At 35.0% G+C, this 21,997-nt stretch overlaps 1 protein-coding gene across 2 annotated transcripts in view; it reads left to right on the forward strand.

Annotated features, from left to right (window-relative positions):
* MACROD2 (mono-ADP ribosylhydrolase 2) overlaps nt 1-21,997 on the forward strand; it is a 2,250,628-nt gene that overhangs the window by 674,082 nt on the left and 1,554,549 nt on the right. The window lies entirely within an intron of this gene.

The raw sequence follows: 21,997 nt of genomic DNA on the forward strand, positions 1-21,997 counted from the left end.
AACAAAATATATGCTAAAGTTTTTAAATGTCATGGGGACAGGTTTCAGAAATTATGCCACTATTTTATTTCTTGTACAAGTTTCTTGATTGTGGATATGTTTAGAAATAAGGAGATCAAAGTGAAGCGTTGTGTTTTCAGCTGCCATGGAAGGGCTGATTGACAATTACAGTAATGGAATCTGTCACACTTTGCTTTTAAGTAATGGCCAATGGAATGTTGTTGTCAATGCTTTGAGATGTTTGCTTGTTGAACATGGAATAGACAAAATTTCCATTACATTTAAATAGGGAAAATAGAACTTTTTGACCTTTTGCTTAGTTGTTTGGCCAACTTGGAAGAAAATAAAAATAACTGTAGAGGCATTATAGTTTAAAATAAAACTTTTTCCATATGCCATATTTTCTAGTTAGAGTTGTATTGCTTAAAAAATCTTTTTCCTTACACACATATATATGTATGTATAGGGTGGTGTATGTGTGTATAAATACATATGTGAATATGTGTATAGGTGTGTACATATATACATAGAGAGAGGGCACAGGATCAGTTGAATAGGAAGGGATGATATCTAAAAAATAAAATTAAGAGGTGAGAGAGGAATATAATGGGAGGACAAAGGAAGAGATAGAATAGGGTAAATTATCTCATACGAAAGAGGCAAGAAAAAACTGTTACAATGGAGGGGAAGAGCAGGAAGGTGAAAGGGAATGGATGAACCTTACTCTTATTGAATTTGGCTTAAGGAGGGAATAACATACACACTCAATTGGGTATCTTACCCTACAGGAAAGTAGGGGGGAAAGGCATAAGAGTGGGATTGATAGAAGGGAGGGCAGATTAGGGGAGAGGGTAGTTAGAAGCAAACATTTTTGAAAAGGGACATGGTTAAAGGAGAAAACAGAATAAGTGGGGGGCGGGAGAGGATGGAGGGAAGTATAGTTAGTCTTTCACACTATGGAAACATTTTGCATAACTACACATGTACAACCTATATTGAATTGCTTGTCTTCCCAGGGGAGGTGGGTGAGGAGGGAAGAAGGGAAAGAATCTGGAAATCAAAGTTGTCAAAGTAAATATTTTTAAAAATTGTTTTTTACATGCAGCTGAGCAATAAGATATACAGACCCTGGGGAACTCCACACAGGAACTCCATCTTGCCCTACTAGAAAGTTAGGGAGTATGGGGGACGATATAATAGAGAGCAGATTGGGGGAAGGGGTATTCAGTAGGCTCTCTATCTTGGGGTGGGGTTAGGGGAAAGACATGGAGAAAGTTTGTAACTCAAAATCTTGTAGAAATGAATGTTGAAAACTAAAAATAAATATATAAAAGATTAAAAAATTATTTCCCTTGTTTACATTATTAAAGATGAATGCGGCCCAATTTATCATCTTAATTCCTAGGAAGATGTGTGTATGACACATGATACATGTGACACACACATATTGTTAAAGTAAATCTGTTTCTGTGCTTTGTAGAGATGAAGGTAGTTCACAAAATTATTTCATATCTGAAATAACTTGCTTCAGCCCTATATAGGTAGTCTACATGAAAAAGTTGAAGTTCTGTATGTACCTGAGAATGAACAGGGAGATAGCTGATTAAATGTTGCAGGCATTTTAAAAGTATGCTTGAGTTCGGGTGTCGTTGTCTAAATTGTCATGTACAATAAACACTGTTTTACTTAATGCTGCCATACTTCTGCCCACTGCATTTCTTACCAAAGTGTTGATGTGATGTTAATGATAGAATTAAAAGCAAACTAATTACACTTTTAATAATCTCTTCTTTCAATTTTTTTGTTGTAATATATTACTTTTTCTTGGTAGCATAAAGTTGTAGCATTTGTTATTCAATGGATTCATGTATAAAGTGATGTCTAGGGTAGCTCCTACAGATAGATGGAGTAACAGTAATATAAGAAACCTGTTGTATGAGTGTAAAACATTCTACAATATTAAATTTATATTATGTATTGTGTTTATGTGTGTGTATACTTACATACGTATATATTGAGACACTAGTATATGACACAGGGCAAATAATTTAGGATCTGTCTGCCTCACTTTCTTCAATATAAAATGTGATAATCACAGTGTCTACCTTCAAGTGCTGTGAGACTCAAATGAAATACTATTTGTAAAGTTTCTAGTCCAATGCCTGGCACATAGTAATAGTGAATATATTCTTGTTTTTAATCCTAGGTCTTCTAACCTCCAGAATGCCATATTCCAATTCCTTCGATCCCTTAATGTAGAAGCTGCTAGATCTTGTGTTATCCTGATTGTATTTCCACAATGCTTGAATTGTTTCTTTCTGGTTGGTTGCAGTATTTTCTCCTTGATCTGAGAACTCTGGAATTTGGCTACAATATTCCTAGGAGTTTTCCTTTTGGAATCTCTTTCAAGATGGAATCAGTAGATTCTTTCTATTTTACCCTCTGGTTCTAGAATGTCAGGTCAGTTTTCCTTGATAATTTCTTGAAAGATGGTGTCTAGGCTCTTTTTTTGAGCATGGCTTTCAGATAATTCAGATAATTTTAAAATTATCTCTCTTGGATCTATTTTCCAGGTCAGTGGTTTCTCCAATGCAATGTTTCACATTGTATTTTACTTTTTGATTCTTTCGATTCTGTTTTATAATTTCTTAATTTTTCATAAAGCCATTAGTTTCCATTTGCTCCATTTTAATTTTTAAGGAATTATTTTCATCACTGAGCTTTTGGATCTCCTTTTTCATTTGTCGAATTCTACTTTTTTAAGGCATTCTTCTTTTCCTTGGCTTTTGAATCTCTTTTGTCTTTTGGGTTAGTCTATTTTTAAGGTGTTATTTTTCTGGGTCTCCTTTAGTAAGCTTTTGACTCATTTTTCATGATTTTCTTGTATCACTCATTTCCCAATTTTTCCTCTACTTCTCTTACTTGATTTTTAAAATCCCTTTTGAGCTCTTCCATGGCCTGTGACCAATTCATATTTTTCTTGGAGGCTTTTGATGTAGGAGCTTTGACTTTGTTGTCTTCTTCTGGTTCTATGTTTTGATCTTCTTTGTCACCAAAGTACGATTCTATAGTCTGACTTTTTTTTTTTTACACTGTTTGCTCATTTTCCCAGTCAAATACTTGATTTTCTAGCTCTTTGTCAGGTTAGGACTTTGCTTCCAGGAGTGGGGGTTGGGGTGGGTGTACTGTCCCAGGCTTAAGGGGTTTTGAATCAACCACTCAATCCCTCACCATCTGTTAGCCCAGAGCTGCTGCAGCTGCTTCTGGTACCACTGCTACAACCTCTGCCATACTGGAGCTGAGACTGGATCCCAGCCGTATTGCATGCCTCTTTCATCCAGATCCCAGAGTTTTCTCATTGATCTTCTTTACTGTCTTTGGTGTTTGTGGATTGAGTAGCCTGGAAACTGCCACAGTTGCAATTATTCAATCCCTTGAGGCCTGTTCTACCCCTGTCTGCCTGCTGGTCTGTGCTCTGCTCCCAGCCCAGTGCAATATAGCTTTCCTGTCATCTTTCCAGAGTGTCTTGGGCTGTAGATTTGGTTCACTCTGTCATTTTGTGGGTTCAGTAGCTCTAGAATTTGTTTAGAGTCATTTTTACAGGTATTTTGAGGGGGTTGGGGGAGATCTCAAGCAAGTACATGATATTACTCCACCATCTTGGCTCCTATTGTATTATTTATTGTTTCATTCTCAGTGGATTGACCTGTTGGTTATTTCCAAACTTCACTACTGGTAATATTGCAAAAATGTTGTGAAACTAAATTGAAAATAGGATTATTTCAGTTCTTTCAAGATCTTACAGGTATTTGAAGCTATGCCATGCTGATCCAAGTAGAGTTGAGTTGATCTAAAAATTTCCTGCATGGTTAACTGAACATCTATGCCAGTTTAAAGAGTCATTTGAAGTTGAGTAGTATTGAGATCAATGCTCAATACCTGTTCCAGGTCTGATGTAAAATATAGGCAAAATATAGATTTTGTAGTCTCTCTTTAAGGGGATGAGACTAACTCCATTGTTTAAATGTCATGTTTTCTACTAAACTCTCCTCTTTTCATCAGGAATGCTTAAAAGTCCTCTGTTTAATTAAATATCCATTTCCCCCCTGTAGGACTACATTTGGTTTTACTATGTATATCATTCTTGGTTGTAATCCTAGGTCTTTTGTCTTCTGGAATAGCATATTCAATTTTTACATTTCTTTATAGTGGTGGCTGCATAGTGCTTGACATTTTTCTTTTAGCCTGCTTATCGTACTTTACTGGGAGTTCTGGATGTTGACTATATTACAAGAAGGTGGTTTTTTTGTGGTTTCTTTCAGGAGGTGAATAGTGAATACTTTCAACTTCTGCTTTTCACTGTGGTCCTAAGATATCTGAGAAGTTTTTCTTTCTAATTTCTTGAAATATTATACCTAGGCACTTTTTGTGGATTTCAGGTAGGCCAGTGTTTTCTAAATTATCTCTCCTTGATATATTTTCCAGGACAGTTCTTTTTCCTGTGAGATATTTCATATTTTCTTCTTCTTCAGTCTTTGGGCATGTAAGTTTTCAGTGCTTCCAAAGTGGTATATCCAGGGAGAGATGAGTTCCATAGCCCATGTGATCCGAGCTCTGCAAGCTCCTGATTTGGTTTGGGTCTGTTGGCTTGTGTGTCATTTAGATTCAGTAGATTGTTGCTGGACCTAGTCACTATGAGTTCATTGTGAGGTTCTGCAGGTTCAGAGTGACTGAATTGCAGGTTCCCCTTTGGTTATGTTGTTCAGCTATGGTTTCTGTTCCAAGCTTTTGCCACAGGACCAACTGAGTAACTATTGCTCCTGTGTTCACAACCACACAGCTAAGTTTCTGGAATTTGTTTTTTGCTTAGTACTCAGCTAAAGTCCCATGTTCCCTCAAGGTTATTCTTCTCATCCCTTTATCTGTGACTTGGAATTGGGTCATGGATAACAGATCTACCAGGTGGTACCCTTTCTTCCTCCTCCTCTTGGTAATTTCAGAAGCCCCAAAGGTTTTCTGCCCCTGGTGTTCTATCTAAGCCCCATTTCCATCTCTAGGTGCTAGAATGTTCACTGTTCTTTAGCTGCTGCCCCAGCACCAAGTTAAGCTCTTAGCTAGCCCTCAGCCCAATGTTTCCTGACCTGTTGTCTTCCTAACATGCCTTGAGATGGAAAAAAAGACTTATTGTGAGCTTTACATGGATTTCCTTATCAGAATTAGGGTTCATACTTTTTAGGTTGTTATGGAGAAGGCATATTATTAGGAGGGCTTATCAAAAATGCTGGTTTTTACTATGCTATCTTGCTTATATCCTCTCAATTATATTTAAATATAATTACTTAGAATATACACACATGCACACATACACTCATACACAGTCTGTGTGTGCATAAATATACATTTATGTGTGTATAACCCCTGTACTACAATGACTGCATATCAGGTATTAATAAGCAAATGAAAGATCCATTTGAATTTAAAATTATAAGGTTTGAATTCTCCTCCATAAATATAATAGATTAGCTTCTTATTGACAAAGATAAAGTATTCAATATTCTTCTAAATGCTACTCATTAAGGAAATCAATACTAATATACATATATATGTCTTTCATCCATATGGCATATTATCTTTATATTTTATAGCACCTTTCCTGAATACATACACACACACACACATACACACACACACACATGCACGGATAGATAGAAAATCTGTGCCCTCCATCAATATAGCACATATATAACATCTCATTGTTTTCCAATTTATTCCTTGTATACATATATTATAAACAAAAATTACAAATTTGATCTTTTTATCAATGAAAATATTAAAAATACTTTAATTTATTGTACATTTAATTCGTTCACTTGAAAACCATTAATAATCCATCCATGCGTTTGTGTAGTGACAGAAGAAATAGAAGGCTCATTACATATTGTTTAGGTCATTTTCCCCTCTACACTGAATAATTTGATGACAATTTGACAGTAGAGACCAGTTCCAATCTGGCCTCAGTGACAGTAGCTTTCCCATAATAGGAGTACTAAAGTCAGTCATCCAGCTACAAGTGATAATATCTTCATGCATCAGCAATCGGTTTGGAAGATGATATTGCCTCAGTTACAGATTGGCTTGGCAATATTGTAGTGGTCTTTGACCTTTTTATAACTTCTAAATTAATCTGTTCATAATTGGATTTTGTTTTAATAATTATCCTTGTAGCCTGTGTTCAGTGATTCATCATGATTAGTGAAATGATAAGACCCAAGTAGTTGTCTGTATTTCAATATTTTAATTGTTCATCTTGCACAAAATCATCTATCCATTATTTTCACACAATCTTAGGAATTGAAAGGATGTTTCCCAATACCTCACTGAAGTTGTATGACCAAAAGAATGATATTTAGATTGTTTATAAAGGTGATGAAGTTTTATTTATGTACTTAGAAATGTTTTGTGGAATCACCTTTTTGCAATAGTAGGACTTTTGTGCCCTCCAGTTATTATATTAGAGATTAATTTAGTTTTTTTCTTTTTGGAGAGAGGAAGGCAAGGCAATTGGGACTAAGTGACTTGCCAAAGGTCATACAGCTGGTAAGTGTGTCAAGTGTCGGAGGCTATGCTTCTCTTCGAAATCTTGCTTAATCTCAGCATATCCTCTCAAAATCACACCATTTCTCAAGGTAAACTAACCTCAAAATCTGCATCTTTCATGAATCCTTTCAAATTACTTCAAGTTAAAATAATGTCATAGAACTCAGAGTTAAGGAGGACCTGAAATTCTGCCTCATCCATCTCTGATTGAGAATTATTTATTTCTGGTGTGGCTAGGTGGTGCAGTGAGTAAAGTGCCAGCCCCGAAGTCAGGAGGACCCGAGTTCAGTTCTGGCCTCAGACACTTAACACCCACACTAAAAAAACTAGCCATGTAACCTTGGGCAAGTTACTTAACCCCAATTGCCCTCCAAAAAGGCAAAAAAAAAAGGTGTGAGAATTATTTATTTCTAAAGGGATACTTGAATCTAGGCTTTATATCTGCCACTCTACACTCTCCACTTTCTACCAACTTTTCCCAATTCTAACTTTTGTGGCTATGTAGAATAGTCAGTTTATCAAATTCTTGAAGGCAGTTACCTTTGCCAATGACTTTACCTTTCTCCATCTTCTTCAAGGTACACATACCTAGTTGCTTCATTTGATCCCTAGATGACATTATATTAAGGCCATTTACCATCCTATTCACCCTCCTCTAGGCACTTCCAGGATACCTAGAACTCTATCTCATATTCCTGATGAAGTCAGTTTGTAACCTTCCTACTCCTGGACACTTTGTAGGCTATTATTTCTTTAGCTTTCTTTGTTGCAATCTACTTAGTTAGTCTGTACCTGAATTTCTCTCCCTTCTCTGGATTCTTATGACAAGTTAGTACATGTTTTGTTAAAATTATTACATCACTCATCTTTTTGAAAATAATTTTTGTCAGCATGTCTTACCTTTCCTCCTATATTGTAAGCTTCCTGAATGTGTGGACCATGGCTTAGTATAAAGCCATGCCCAAGCAGCTTTCCAGAAGACTGCTGTTGTGAATAGCTTCAAGATTCTGATTACATCGTATAGTGAACACTCTATATATTCAGTAACAAATCAGAGCAAAACATTCACAGAAAATCAAGGTACACCATTCATCATGTCACAACTCAACAACTTACTACTAAATGGCCACATAGCTTTCACCTCAGTGGTCACAATAGTTTTCAACAAAGTACAATCATTTAGTAACTCAATCATTCAATCATCCTTAAGCAGGCTTGCCTCCTTACTCAATCATTCAGTCATCATTAAAGAGGCTTGCCTCCTTAAGGGACACAAAATACAAAAGTCAAAGTACTCTACTCCTGGGTAGTACATTCATTTAGTCAATCAGAGAACCTTAATTCAATCACAAATACAGTTCCATCAGTTACTTCTCAACAGAAAATACCACAATTCATCAGACAGTGCTTCCAGCTGTCTGACTATTACATCCATACCTAAGTAGTTACCAGAGAGGGAAGCATCAGCATCTGGGTTTTCAAAGCAGGGGAGTGGGAGGTAGAGGGTGAGGAGGGAGGGGGGAAAGGGGGGGGGGGCTCAATGGCTGCCTAGAGTCTCATCTGGCCAAATCACACAACTCTTCCCAAAGTGAGTTCCAAAGCAAAACTTCACAGCAGGGTCAGTCACCACTCAGACAATTTCATCAGTCACTACTCAGTATTCATGGAGAGGTCTTTTCATCTTGACTTGAGGCAGGCTTTCAGATTCCCTGGATTCCCTTCCATGGTCCCAGCTCCTACCTGAATTCACCAAACTGTCACCTCGGTTCAAAGGCAGACAGCTCCCAGTTCCTTGTCCAGCTCTCCATTCAGTTCCTGTTTTACACTGAAGCTCACAGTGTCCAGTCCACCTTAAATCCTTCACAATCTCTGTTCTTTGGAAGTCAAAGCTTAACAAAGTCACAAACAGACAAAGTACCAATACCACAGTCATGCTTCTTCTGGCAGCTCCTCAGCAGCTTAGCAGCTGCAGCTGACCCTTAGAAATCTTCAGCAGAAGTTTCAGCTGGTTCCCAGAATCAAAATCACTTCATTCAGGTTCTCAAAATAAAAAATCATTCTCTCCAGCCTGGGCCTCTCTTCCTTAGCCTCCAATACCTGGCTCCAGGAAGATCTGAAATTGCAACTAGGGCTTCTCCTTATATAGCTATTAGCTCCTCCTTGTTCTGACCCTTTCAGTTACATCAGAAACTTCCTGTTACATCAGTAAGGAGGGTTCATACCTTTTGTTTCTTAAGAGAGGCTTGATCTAATTAATTTCAAACTAGGTGCTAAGTACCTGTTAGCTTTGCCAATACAAAGAAATCAAATTACATTACTGTTACACTTAGTAATTTTTGTTTGGTTATGTGGCCTAGCTTAGTATCTTCTGTGAAGTAGGCACTCAAGAAATACTTGTGGAATGAATGAAATTTAAAAGGTTATAATTTAGTTTAAATAACAGTAGAGTATTAAAGTGCTATCAGGGATGTCCATTAATCCTTTACCAATTTAGTAGTTAATTACTTTTTAAAGTGCCAATGTTATTAGCAAATAATAAGGTTCAATGGAAGTATGTGATAATAAATACAGGAAATATAATAACATCTGGAAGTATATAATGCTTCCTTTTGTGGTAATTTTATTTCTCTAAAAGTTTGTATATATTTATATGTATTATGCATATATATGTATATTATGTATTAGATTCATGTATCTAAGAAAATTATTTCTGAATCTTCATTTGTGCATATATGAGCCATGTATATATGTATGCATATATATACACACATGTGTAAATGTATATGTATATTATGTATACATATATGTGTGCATGTTTTTGTTGTTGTTCGGTTGTTCCAGTTGTGTCTGACTCTTTGTGACCTCGTTTTGAGGTTTTCTTTGCAAGGATATTGAATGCTTTGCTTTTTCCTTCTTTGAGGAACTGAGGCAAACAGGGTTAAGTGACTTGCCCAGGGTCACACTGCTAGTATGTGTCTGAGGCCAGATCTAAACTCATGAAGATGATTCTTCCTGATTCCAAACCCAGTGTACCTCCTAGCTGTCCTGTTATATGTAATGTGATGCTGTATTCTCATTTCCAGGTTGCAATCACATTTTTGCCATGTTTCTTAAGCATGTTCTGCTTTTAGATTTTGGAAGTGAATAGTCATTAAATCCAATCCAAACCAATCCAATAAACATTTGTTAAGTGCCTGCTTCATGCCAGACACTGTGCTAAGTGCTGGAGATACAATTAATAAAAAAGAAAGACAATCTCATTCCTCAAGGAGTTCATAGTCTAAAGAGGACAGAGGAAAGACAACACACAAAGAGAGGCAGGAAAGTGGGATTAAGGAGTTGGAGAGTGAGAAAAAAAGGGTGTCTAGAATTGGAAGAGTCTTGTTCCGTGGAGTTGAAATCAGAGAGAGCAGAAGCTGCAGAATGGATTGATCAAAAGCCGTTTTTTTTTTTAAATAAAAGGAAGGCATTGGAATGAGTTTAGTACTCCATCTTCTATCCCTGTGATCAGAGGGGAGATGGAGCTGAGGGAGTTGGTGTCAGTCAAGACCAGAATTAGCAGCATGGTAATGAAATTTGAGGTGATACACTTAAGCTGGGGGAAGCATTTTGTTCTATGGAGTTGACAGGCAGAGCAGCTGATGCAGGATGGAGTAATGATTATTTGATAAAATGGTAAAATCATTATGTTCATGTACAGGAAATATTGAGATATATTTCCTTTTTCTCTGGCATAATTTCTGAAATGCATCAAAGATAAATCCTTACAGCCGAAATACATGATTTCATTAATCATATTTTTAAAAGAAACTATTAGTTGAGACAACATAATATATTATATTTGGACACAAGAACAGAATTAGAATTTTTATTCCATTATCCAGGTACAAAAATAATTAGATGATTGTCTCTCAAAAGATAATATTGATAGTCATTATTATTAATTTTTATATCAAGATATCATCTTAACTCCAGTTATTTTAGAAGTCTTATGAGCCTGTTATATAGTAAGCATTTTTATTTTCTTTCCACAAAAAACAAAATGAATGCATGGAGGGATTAAGGGACTTATTCGAGTGTCAATTTTATATCATTGTACAATCATAGGACCTCAGAATTATAAGAAAGCTTAAAGATCATTTAGTTCAACTGAATAGGTTTACAAATAAAGAAATAGAGGACCAGAGAGGTGAAGTATTTTTTAACAAGCTCAAAGTTTGTTAGTTAATAACTTGGAATATAACTCAGTTGTTTTTTTTACTTCATACCAGTGATATTATCTCTCTGAAATAGACTCATCTTTTAAATTCCTTCCAATTCTGAAATTCTACAATTTTGTGAAATCCAATTCTAGCAACAGGATTAATTATTACCATATAATTAGTGCTACAATGGGCTCTCTTAGTAGGGATTGTACTTCCTTTGAATAAAATAAATAGGATGGTATGAGGAGATGATGGTTATAATGCTATCATGGCTTATTTTTGTTATCTTCCACATAATGAATTTTACTTGAGAGAATACTGAATATATCCAGGCAGAACTTCAATATTACAATTATACAAATTAGAAACTGAAATTTGAAGTAGAGTCTCCTTTTACACACAGAGGGAGTTAAAATGCTTCATCCTAAAATAAAATATGATTGGCTAATTTCCATGGGTTTATTGAGGATTTCATTTTATGTAGTATCATGGTTTTTAGTACTTCAACATTAGTACATAGGGTTTCTAGTGATCAGAATTATGAGGAACTGCTGTCTTTAGGTGCTGTTATTTCCGCCTTCCTTTGCCCAGCTACCATTCACTTTATTGTTCCTAATAAACCTTGAGATAGACTTGCCTGATTTCTGTAGAACAGTACCACAATGTTCAGAATCTCTCATTGGCCACTAAATGGCCCTCTAACCTGCTGAAATCCTGTGGCAGAGTGATGGAAGTGTGAGAAGGAAAAAAGTCTTTGAATTTTCCACATGCTTCATTAGAATATACACTGAGTTTGTCATTTTCTTATGCTTTTTGTGTGACTCCTCTCAGAGCTTTCATTTTAATGAGAATAATAGTGTTTATCCCTTCAAGATTCGCAATATTATTTTGCATACATCATTTCATTTAACCCTCAAAATAACTACAAGACATTCCATTTTACAACAAAGGGAACTGACATTCAGAGGGGTCAAATGGCTTGCCTACAGTCATAAACTCAGGTGAGATTGGAACCTAGCTCTCTCCTTACTCTAGGTCAGAGGTTTCCAAAGTGGGCAATACCATCTCCTGGGTGGCAATGCAGTGCTCCAGAGTGGGGGGTCAGCAGTTAGCATTGGTTGCAATTGTGGGGCTCTTGAATAAAAATAAGGAGACGGTGGAGCCATAAGGAAAGAAAAGAAGATAAAAAAATTTTGAAAAATCATTCATACATGTTTCATATGTTGTGTAACAGAGTTAAAGTCATAGTGATTGCATATTTTCCAAATAAACAAACCAAATGCAAGTTATAATTAATCAGTGTTCAAGTCTGTCATAAGTCTTAACAAGCAAGCATTGTCAGGTGAGCTTGTAGCATTGTCAGGAAATCAAGCATGCATTGGCAGAAATCTGTGCATTTAATAACTTGTTTACAGTATGATATTATATGGTTAGAGGACTCAATATTACCTTATTAAAATTTCAGTGCAAGAAAAAAACCAACAAATTTGTAATAAATTATTAAGTTTAAGATGTCACTTAAAAAATCTTTTATTTTTTTTTAATGATGCAGATTTTTAAAAAAATGTTAAGGGGTTTAAAAAAAGTAGATTTCCAGGGGGGTGCTAAATATTTTTTTTTCAAAAGGGGAAAGGCTAGGGTGGCTAGGTGGCCCAGTGAATAGAATACCAATCTTGGAGTCAGGAAGACCTGAGTTCAAATTCGACCTCAGACCTTAACACTTATTAGTCATGTGACCTTGGGCAAGTCACTTAACCCCAATTGTCCTGCCTTCACCCCTCCAAAAAGCTAAAAAAAATATTCAAAAGGGGGATGGTAGGCCAAATAAGTTTGGGAACCTTTGCTATAGGTCTTTAATTGTTTCTACTACATCTCACTGCCTAATCTGAGGAATCAAGGTGAAATTACTAAATAATTCTTTTCCTAAAGATAACTGACTATTCATATTGTCTTAGAATTTAGCTTGTTTTGAGAATAAGTACTATGAATTTAATCTTTTTTTCAAATTATTATTATTGCTGAATATAAGACTAAGCCTATTTGTGACATATCTGACATGTTAATAGGCCTTTATAACTTTAATCTTTCCCCTCTTAACCACTAAAGAGTAACAGTATAAATCAATTGTGGGTAATAATGTAACTGGGTTCTCAAAGCAATTCCTGCTGTGAAATAAGTAGTTAGTAGTAACAATAGCATTAACTGCTGTTAGAATAATTAGCCTTTGGGTATGTTTAATCACAGTTATCAGTTAAGATTAAAAAGTGATCTCCTGTTGGATTGGCCTAATAATTTTCATTATTAAAAGATGAATAGTTTAAAGTGTGATCATATATTGAATTTTTCTTGAACGTTTTAGTAATTTTGTTTCTGTATCATTTCCACTGGCCCTTCCAAAAGGGATGTGGCAATATTTGGTCAGGAATTCTTCATGGATAAAACTTCAGTTTTCCAAAGCACTAGATTGTGTTCTGGTACCAGTCTAGGATGGGAAAGTCAACAGTGCTCTAGGCTAAATTTGGGAGGCCAGAGGAAATGGAAAGATACACAAATGTGAAAGTTGTTTATCCAGTGAACATGCAGTCTGAAGAACCAGAGATAGGAAGTATGATCACAGACCAGGGAAACAGCAACATGGCATCAATAGAACTCAAAGGAAAAAAGTGGAATAAGTTTTGAAGCCAAAACAAGAAGAGGATGGGGACAGATATCAGACTGCTTGGAATTAAAGAGTGAATTTGAGCAACAAGTTTGTTATTTAGCAATGCACAGTGAATTGAGTGTACTTGGCAACACTGAATCCAGGGTGTGTGAGATTAGTGTCCCTCCTACTTCTAGATGAAATTTAAATGTAGCTCTTCCTTATGCACCACTAGTCTTGTGAATCAAGCAGCCATATTAATTAGGGTGTTTGTGGAGGGTACGTTTTGGGGTCAGACACAAGTTTCATTTCCAAGCCATTTGCTTTTTTTCTTTTTCTTTTGAATGGTCTGAAAGAACTGAAGAATAAATATATTACTACAATTAGAAAATTCTAAGCTAAATGCTTTTTTATTCCTCACTGAAGAGATTTTCTTTCAGTAATTTCAAATGAATTAACTGTGACTAAAGGGTGAATTCATTGATTCTGAGAGTTTCGTGTCATTTTTGAGAATATCTTGCATATAGTAAGTACTTAGTAAATTTCTGTTTGATCAAATTTGTTGAATTAGTTAAAGATATGTTTTATACATTGATCAAAGTTGTTTCCACTTGAAAGTGTTGACTGAGCTTACATCCCTTGAGTCAGTGAAATTCAAGGCTTATTCAATGCAAACACATTTTAAATAGTTTCATATGCTTAAAATAAATACTAATGCTCTATCATGAAAGCATAGACTATTAGATTTAAAAAAAACCTATTTGTTATACATGTAAAATGGAATAATTTATTATTTGCTAATTATACCTTTTGATATGACACTGCAAATTTTCCTGAATCTGGTGCTTTGCATTCATAACTGATTGATTTAAACATAATAGCTAATGAGTACATGTCTCTTGATTCTAATGTAATGATGGTAATTTATAGGGACTTTATAGATTACTGAACCCAAGGTCCTAAGTGCATTGAGGCCTAGAAAACCCACAGTGCTAGTTAATGGCAGAGTCAGTATTGGAACCTAGATCTTTACTTAAAGTTAGTAGACCTTGGTCCATATTATAACTCTAACAATTCCTTTTGTTACCTACAATATACCATTTTATGTGTATGTGATTCAATTTCCTTTTTGTATACTTCCATTATGGGTATGGTATATATGGTATAGGGGTCTGGTATAATCAAGGGTATGCTAATAAGTATTTGATAATTGGCTCTGAAAAAAAAATATACCCATGACACATAAAGAATCTCTCCTTTACTTTCTTAAGCCTAGACAATCAACAACAACAAAAATAACTTGATTTGTAGCACTTTCTAATATCTGAGCTGTATTCCCAATGAAAATTTAATAATTAGTTGTAAAGAACCATTGGTTGGTAATGAAGAAAGAATTTTGTAAACCTTAAACCTCTACATAAATGTGAATTATTATTAATGCTATGTAATGGCATTGGGAGTTTGAAGATCTTCCCTGCCCTTTAGTAGACCTAAGGGAATTTGAACACTTTCCCTGCCCTTAATGGGCCAAATGTAATCACATGGAGCACACAGTGGGAAGAACTTGCTGAAAAGATAGAGCAGCAAAGGTGGAACAGGAAGGACAGAGCAGAGCATGAGCAGAGCTGGGAGCAGGCAAAGCTGAGGCAGAGCAACTAGCATGAATGAGAGAGGGGCATTTTTGCTTAAGGGAACCTGTTTTGTTTTGAAGGCCTGATGGACAGAAGGTTTGGGGATTGGTATTTGAATAAACATTTTGGTTCTATCTTCCATGTGGAGAGTCTGTTACATTTTGCAGTTCAGAACTACACCAGCGTATTCATAGCTGCTGTGAATATCACATTGGTTTTATACGTTATTATAACAGTTTATTATTATTATTTATTATTATTATTATAATTATATTATTATTATATATAATAATATTATTATTATTATATATAATAATAATTATTATTATTCTTTGACTCTCAACATCTTCCTAAAAAACTAAATGAGTTTTCATCATCTGATCATGGTAATTTTTTTTAAAAGAGGTTAAGTAATGTGCACGAGGTCTCACAGATCTTAGGTGTCAGAAGCAAGATCATTATGGGGAAAATAGTAAATACTGTTTAGAGTAATCAGACTTAGAGAAATATATAACTAAAATAAAGGTTAATGGGATATTTGAATGTTATGTTTCTCTCTTTTTGAAGGTAATGCCAAAGAAAAGAATCATACTTCAAACAATAATGTTTTTGATACCTCTTTCAAAGAAAAATAAGCTAAATAAGCACAATGAGAGAGAGAATATGGCATCATGAAAAAAATATTCTACCTGTGGTTAGGAAGAACTGTTTTCACATTCCATCTCACAAACTAACTATATAATCCTGGACAAGTGACATACATCACATTTGTCTTTTCTCATATGTCAAATAAAGAGATTAGTCAAAATGGCTTTTACAGCCACCTTCCAGATCTGTGTCTTGATCCTATGATCCACACTTTATATGATCCATTCTTTATATCAAAGTTCTTTTGATCATTTGACTAGAGTAGGAGTGAGTGAAGCCCAGCTGAATAAAGAGTCTTTTGAGGAAAGAGCTAGTGAAAGGTAATAGTAGTTATCAAATAATAAGACTTTAAGCATATTTATATGTTTTTGCTGAATTTCTGAAACTTTCTGCTTTCTACCTCTGTGCTTTTAACCTATTAAAACTACAGTTTGGATATAAGGAGAAAAGTAATTCTTCTTCTAACCCTATATTTATTCTTCCAGGTAGGACATCCCAATGTAATTTTCCATTTACATTTATATCACTGTCTTTCTAAATCAAGGTTGTTTGACAAGTATTTTCATTTGTTCCACCATTTTTCAAAAGCTCCTCTTATTTCTACATTTCTAATCTGATCTTCTTTTCTTTTTTCATTTCTATAGCATTTTAATATATTATTTTCCCCCAGTTACATGTAAGAACAATTTTTTACAATAATTTAAAAAAAAATTTGTGCTCCAAATTCTTTCCCTTCCTCCCATCTGCCCTCTCTTAGAAGTCGAGCAATTGAATATAGGTTATGCATGTACAATCATGGAAACATTTCCATATTAGTCATGCTATGAAAGAAAACAAAGACACACACAAAAAAAAACCATAAGAAAAATACAGAAAGTTTAAAAAATATGCTTTGATCTGCATTCAAACTCCTTCAGTTTTTTCTTTGTAGATAAATAGAATTTTTCATCATAAGTCTTTTGGAATTCTCTTGGATCATTGCGTTGGTGAGAAGAGTCAACTCATTAATATTTGATCATTATAAATTGTTGCTGTTACTGTGTACAATGTTCTCCTTGTTCTGCTCATTTCACTTTGCATCAGTTCACATACGACTTTCCAGGTATTTCAGAGAGCATCCTGCTCATTATTTCTGATAGTGCTATAGTATTCCAGCACAATTATATAACACAACTTGTTCAGTCATTCTGAAATTGATGGGCATCCCTTAAATTTTCAATTCCTTGCTACCACCTAAAGAGCTGCTACTCCTCAATCTATTTTCCAGGTCAGCTGTTTTTTCCAAAGAGATAATTCATATTATTTTCTATTGTTTTTATTCTTTTGATTTTGTCTTACTATTTCTTGATGTCTCATGGAATCATTAACTCTCACTATCCTCAGTTCTAATTTTTTATGAAATTATTTTTGCACCTCTTTTTCTATTTGGCCAATTCTACTTTTAAAGGAATTCTTTTGTTTGCTGAATTTATGTTCATTCCCATCTCACCCCCAATTTGGTCAATTCTGATTTTTAAGGCATTCTCTACTGTGAATTTTTGTACATCTATTTTCATTTAGCAATTCTGCTTTTTAAGGTTTTCTTTTCTTCAGTGTGTTTTTGTGCCTCTTTTACCATTTGATTTATCTTGTTTTTTAAGGTATTTTTATCAGTATTTTTTGTGCATCCTTTACTAAGCTGTTGACTTTTTTTTCATAATTTTCTTGCATTATTCACATTTCTTCTCTGGATTTTTCCTCTACCTCTCTTATTTGTTTTTTTTTTCTTTTTTTGGAGGGGGGAAGGCAGGGCAATTGGGGTTAAGTGACTTGCCCAAGGTCACATAGCTAATAAGTATTAAGTGTCTGAGACCGGATTTCAATTCAGGTCCTCCTGATTTCAGGGCCAGTGCTCTATTCATTGTACCACCTAGCCACCCCTCTTATTTGGTTTTTTAAAATCCTTTTTGAGCTCTTCCAGGAATTATTTTGGGGTCTGAGACCAATTCATATTTTTCTTTTGAGTCTTTAGATGTAACAGTTTTGACTATTGTTTTTTTTTCTGAGTTTGTGCTTTGATCTTCCCTATCACCACAGTAACTTTCTATGGTTAGGTTATTTTGTTGTTGTTTGCTCATTTTTAAGTCTCTTTCTTGACTTTTAACTTTACATTAAAATTGGGCTCTCCTCTGGTGGAAGGGGCATTGTCCCAAATTTCAGGAGATTTTATACAACTGTTTTCTTAGCTAATTCTGGTGATTCTCTAAATTTTCAGTTCTTTCAATGTGGTAGTTTGTCACTCTCCTGACCTGTACCCTGGTTTGCAAGCAACCACAAGCACTCTTTTTCCACCTGTCACAGTGACCAGGGTCCTAGCTCCCCTGATGCTGCAAGCTCTGATGTTCTAATGCTCCTCCTAGTTCTGGAGGCCACATAAGCATATAGGCAATGTAACAGAGTCCTGTAGTGCCTACAAAGGGACCTCTGTAGTTTCCTTCTGACCAGTTGTCCAACCCACTTACCATATGTGGGCTGAGAGCTCAGGAAGACACCACTGCAACTGGTGATATAGTCAACCACAAGGTCTGCTGCTGGTTTGTTGGAGCCCAGTCTATGCAGGCACAGCCTGAGCAAAAAGTGCTCCACTCTCACCTCAGTGTAACAGACCTTTCCTGTCAACCTTCTGTCTAGGGCTGTAAAATTGCTTCACTTTGTCCTTCTGTGGGTTCAACCTCTCCAGAATTCATTTAGAGCTATTATTGTTTGGAGGGGAATTTAGGAGAGCTCAGGAGAGTCCCTGACTTTTTTCCACATTCTTGGTTCTTCCCCCTTCTGACTTTATTTTTAAAAATACTTACATTTCATAAAATGCCAAGGCTTACTACATGCATGAATTTTGGGGTCAAAAATATTTTTCCCTCTCTTTGTATTCTGTTTTGTCAATGGCTTCATAAAAGACCAAGTCTTTTTACTGAAAGTTTACTGAAGTCACTTTCTAAATTTTGTTGTTCTTTTTGGCTGATTGGCTACTAATTTGAAGATTTGAAGTGGAGGAGGGAATGGTTAGGAAACTTATTGGTGTATTTCTGATGCATAGTTTCGAATATTCATGGTTCACCATGCCAACTTCTGCTTTCTTCTGACTCTCACATAGTTTTATGTATTTAGTATAATGTTCTATAGTGAATTATCATTTTATTCTGCACTGAAAACATCATTATTTTATGTCAGTAACTGACCTCCCTATGTGTATAAGTCTATACTCCTACTTCAGAATAGCAATCCAACATTGGGTTGTCTCCAAGGACTTCTAGAATCCAGTTCCTCAGAACAGGAAAGCCTCCCTCTTTCCAAATATATGCACTTCAAATATCCTCCAATATAGTTGTTTATATCTAGGAGACAGTACTTGGAGTAAAATGTAGGTCTCTCTTTTCCCCACTGTTATGTCTCATTTCCTAAATAGGACTGACATTCAGTCAAACAGAATTATCAATTTGTGATATAGCTAGCAAAAGTTAAAATCATACTTTTCCTGCAGACCTCATTTTCTCTACATAAAAGTTAGTAGAAAACATAAAGAATAAGCCTGTGACCCTGGCCTCATTAATATTGTTTCCTAAGCATCAATGTTAACTTGTCCTCTATCTTTCCATTTACGTTAGAAAAAATAAAAGATCAACAAACACATTGACTTTCTTTTCTTGTTTCTGCTTTTAAAACATATTACTTACCTAAGAATTTCCAGGGTTAATACTCTAAAAGTAGCACATAAGACATTTCCATTTATTGTTTCTTTAGTGCCTCATATTTTATTGGTCTTTTTTTTTTAATACAACTTTATCTGTAAGGACATATTTGATGGAGATTGGAAATTTATATATAGACTATTATTAAAACTGAAGTAGAACTTTTAGGTCACTTTATGCAGAGGTGTCAAAATTTCCAAGAGCAGCAAGTGGCTGCAAAATTTTGGTGTGCTGCCCAAACCAGATTGAAATGCAATGGGCAAAAGTTAAAAAGAATTTCAAATACAGTATAACAAAGATAATGTTTATTTGTGGTTTTCTAAGTTAATATGTAGTCCATTCTGTTTGAATTTTTTACCACTGATCATATATACATGCCTCCCCTGTCTTACAGATGCTAAAATTGAATCTCAGAAGGATTAAATGATCTGGATTTCACAATTTTGATTTCCTAGTGCATACCATATCTTATAGCTAACAAGTTTAGTGAAGGAAAGAATGAAAAGTATGCATAAGTGCCTATGTTGGGTGAAATATTGCATGTTAAAATCTAAATCCTGTTATGTCTTTTTGTTTATTAAAAAAAAGATGATTCTGACATAAAAAAGAAAAGTTAAAAATCTAGGTGAACTTAAGAAAATATGGAGGAATTATGATTTATATGGTTGGTTAGAGAATATGCACATTGATAAAATCATAAATCCCTCTAACACATGTTCTAAGTATATACATATATGTGTGTATACATGCACACACACATTTCATATCATAAAGTAAAATCAAAAATAAATGAAATACTAGAAGAAATAAAACTAAATGTAAGTGAAACTGTTTTCTTTAGTTTTATACTCTTATTTACCATAATGTGGAAAGGTTATATGCTAACTAAGAGTAGAATTTTTAGGAAGTAAAATAACAGACTTCTTTCATTAGGTTCACATCCCTGTAAACTCCATAGTTTTCTTTTTGTTTTGTTTTGCTTTGGTTCAACCCCTCAGTCTGTAAGGAGGCTAAAGGTGAAGCATTCACTAAGTGATATAACTGCTAACAAAATATTTAGAAGCATATAGAAACCCATCACTAATGCAACTAATATTATTAAATGAATCTTTCTTATGACTCATTTTAGTAAGAAACTTCATTTCACTTATAGCATATGGTAGATTTGCTCTTCCCTTAACTCAGCAGTCAAAAATAGATCAAGGAAATGACTTAAGTGTCATAAATAACTCACATTTGACATTCAGTAAGTCCTTTTCAAGCAGTTTTGGGATTTATCTTATCGTTTTTCCTTTTTTTTTTTCAAAAAACTAAAATTTTAAAATGCCTATTCTATTCTGTCAATGTAAAAAGGAAAGAAAATATAGAATGCCGGCCTGAGTTTGTCATAGCTTTCTACTGGGGGCAAGACTGACTTTAACCAAAACCAGAGGTATGGATAAGAAGTTATCTAACCATTGATTTATACTCTATATTCAAAACTTTTATAAGTCCAATTTATGCTTTTCATAACCTTGTTTGAAAAATAGATGCAGTGGCAACTTTACTATTTCAAACTGTGATCTTCCTGACCTCAATTGAGAAGGCTAGCAATTGGGTACAACTTATATACTATAAATGTGTTAGAAGGGGATGATGATTGTTTCTTCTATGTTAAAAACTTGTTCAGGTTTTAAAGAGGTTTTATGTGAACCAGTAAAGCTTTACAACCTGTTCTTCCATAAAGAGAATGCTAGGAATCATGTGGAAGCATGGGGAATATATTTATTGCTTTGTGTCAAAACAAGCTGAAATATCATCCCTTCTTCAAATTTTCTGAGTCCCTCATTGTTTGGGATTGGAGGGAAGGAGTAGTGAAGGAATCAGTATAATTATCAGCCATTAAGTCATGTTAATGTGCAGTGGAATCTTTCCTTTATCCCAGAACCATACACATTGATACTAAAGCCTGTGAGCTTGTATATATTCATGTATGTTCATGCATCTTTAATAATTTTATTCTTTCTACACTGAAGGCAAATCTCATTTATCTCTTTTGCCATTTTTTTCATGCACTTTGGTTCATTGTAGAATATTCTATTTGAAAAAGACTTGCAGATATTTTCTAAGATTGTATATAGATGGCAATTATGAGACTTGTCAAAATTCCCATGCTGAGCAATGCCTTCAGAACTATGGGTAGCCCCTGAACTATTAGTCTGGTAACATAGGGAGACCTAGTCCTTAAAAAAGAACTAGAGGTAGCAGCCAGGGGAACTATGATTTTGGACCTGGTTCTGACCAAAAACAAAGAGGAACTCTTTGGGAAATTAGAAATAATAGGAACTGTGGGAATGAGTGAACATGTCATCTTCATATTCATAATAGATAAGAACACTGGATCTAGTTTGGCATGAAAGAGTTTTAAAACTTTATGGGGGGGTGTGGGGGGGGGGGGGGGGGAGAGAGGGGGAAAACGCGACCACCCAGGTGGAAAAAGAAGGGGAGAAAAAAACAGCGAAAAAACAAACGAGAAACTCAACAAGAACAAAAGCAAAAATACATAAA

Source organism: Petaurus breviceps, unplaced genomic scaffold (assembly GCF_028583685.1).
Source record: "Petaurus breviceps papuanus isolate PSGF00001 unplaced genomic scaffold, PetGlider_PUasm1.0 90919, whole genome shotgun sequence".
Lineage (NCBI taxonomy): Eukaryota > Metazoa > Chordata > Mammalia > Diprotodontia > Petauridae > Petaurus > Petaurus breviceps.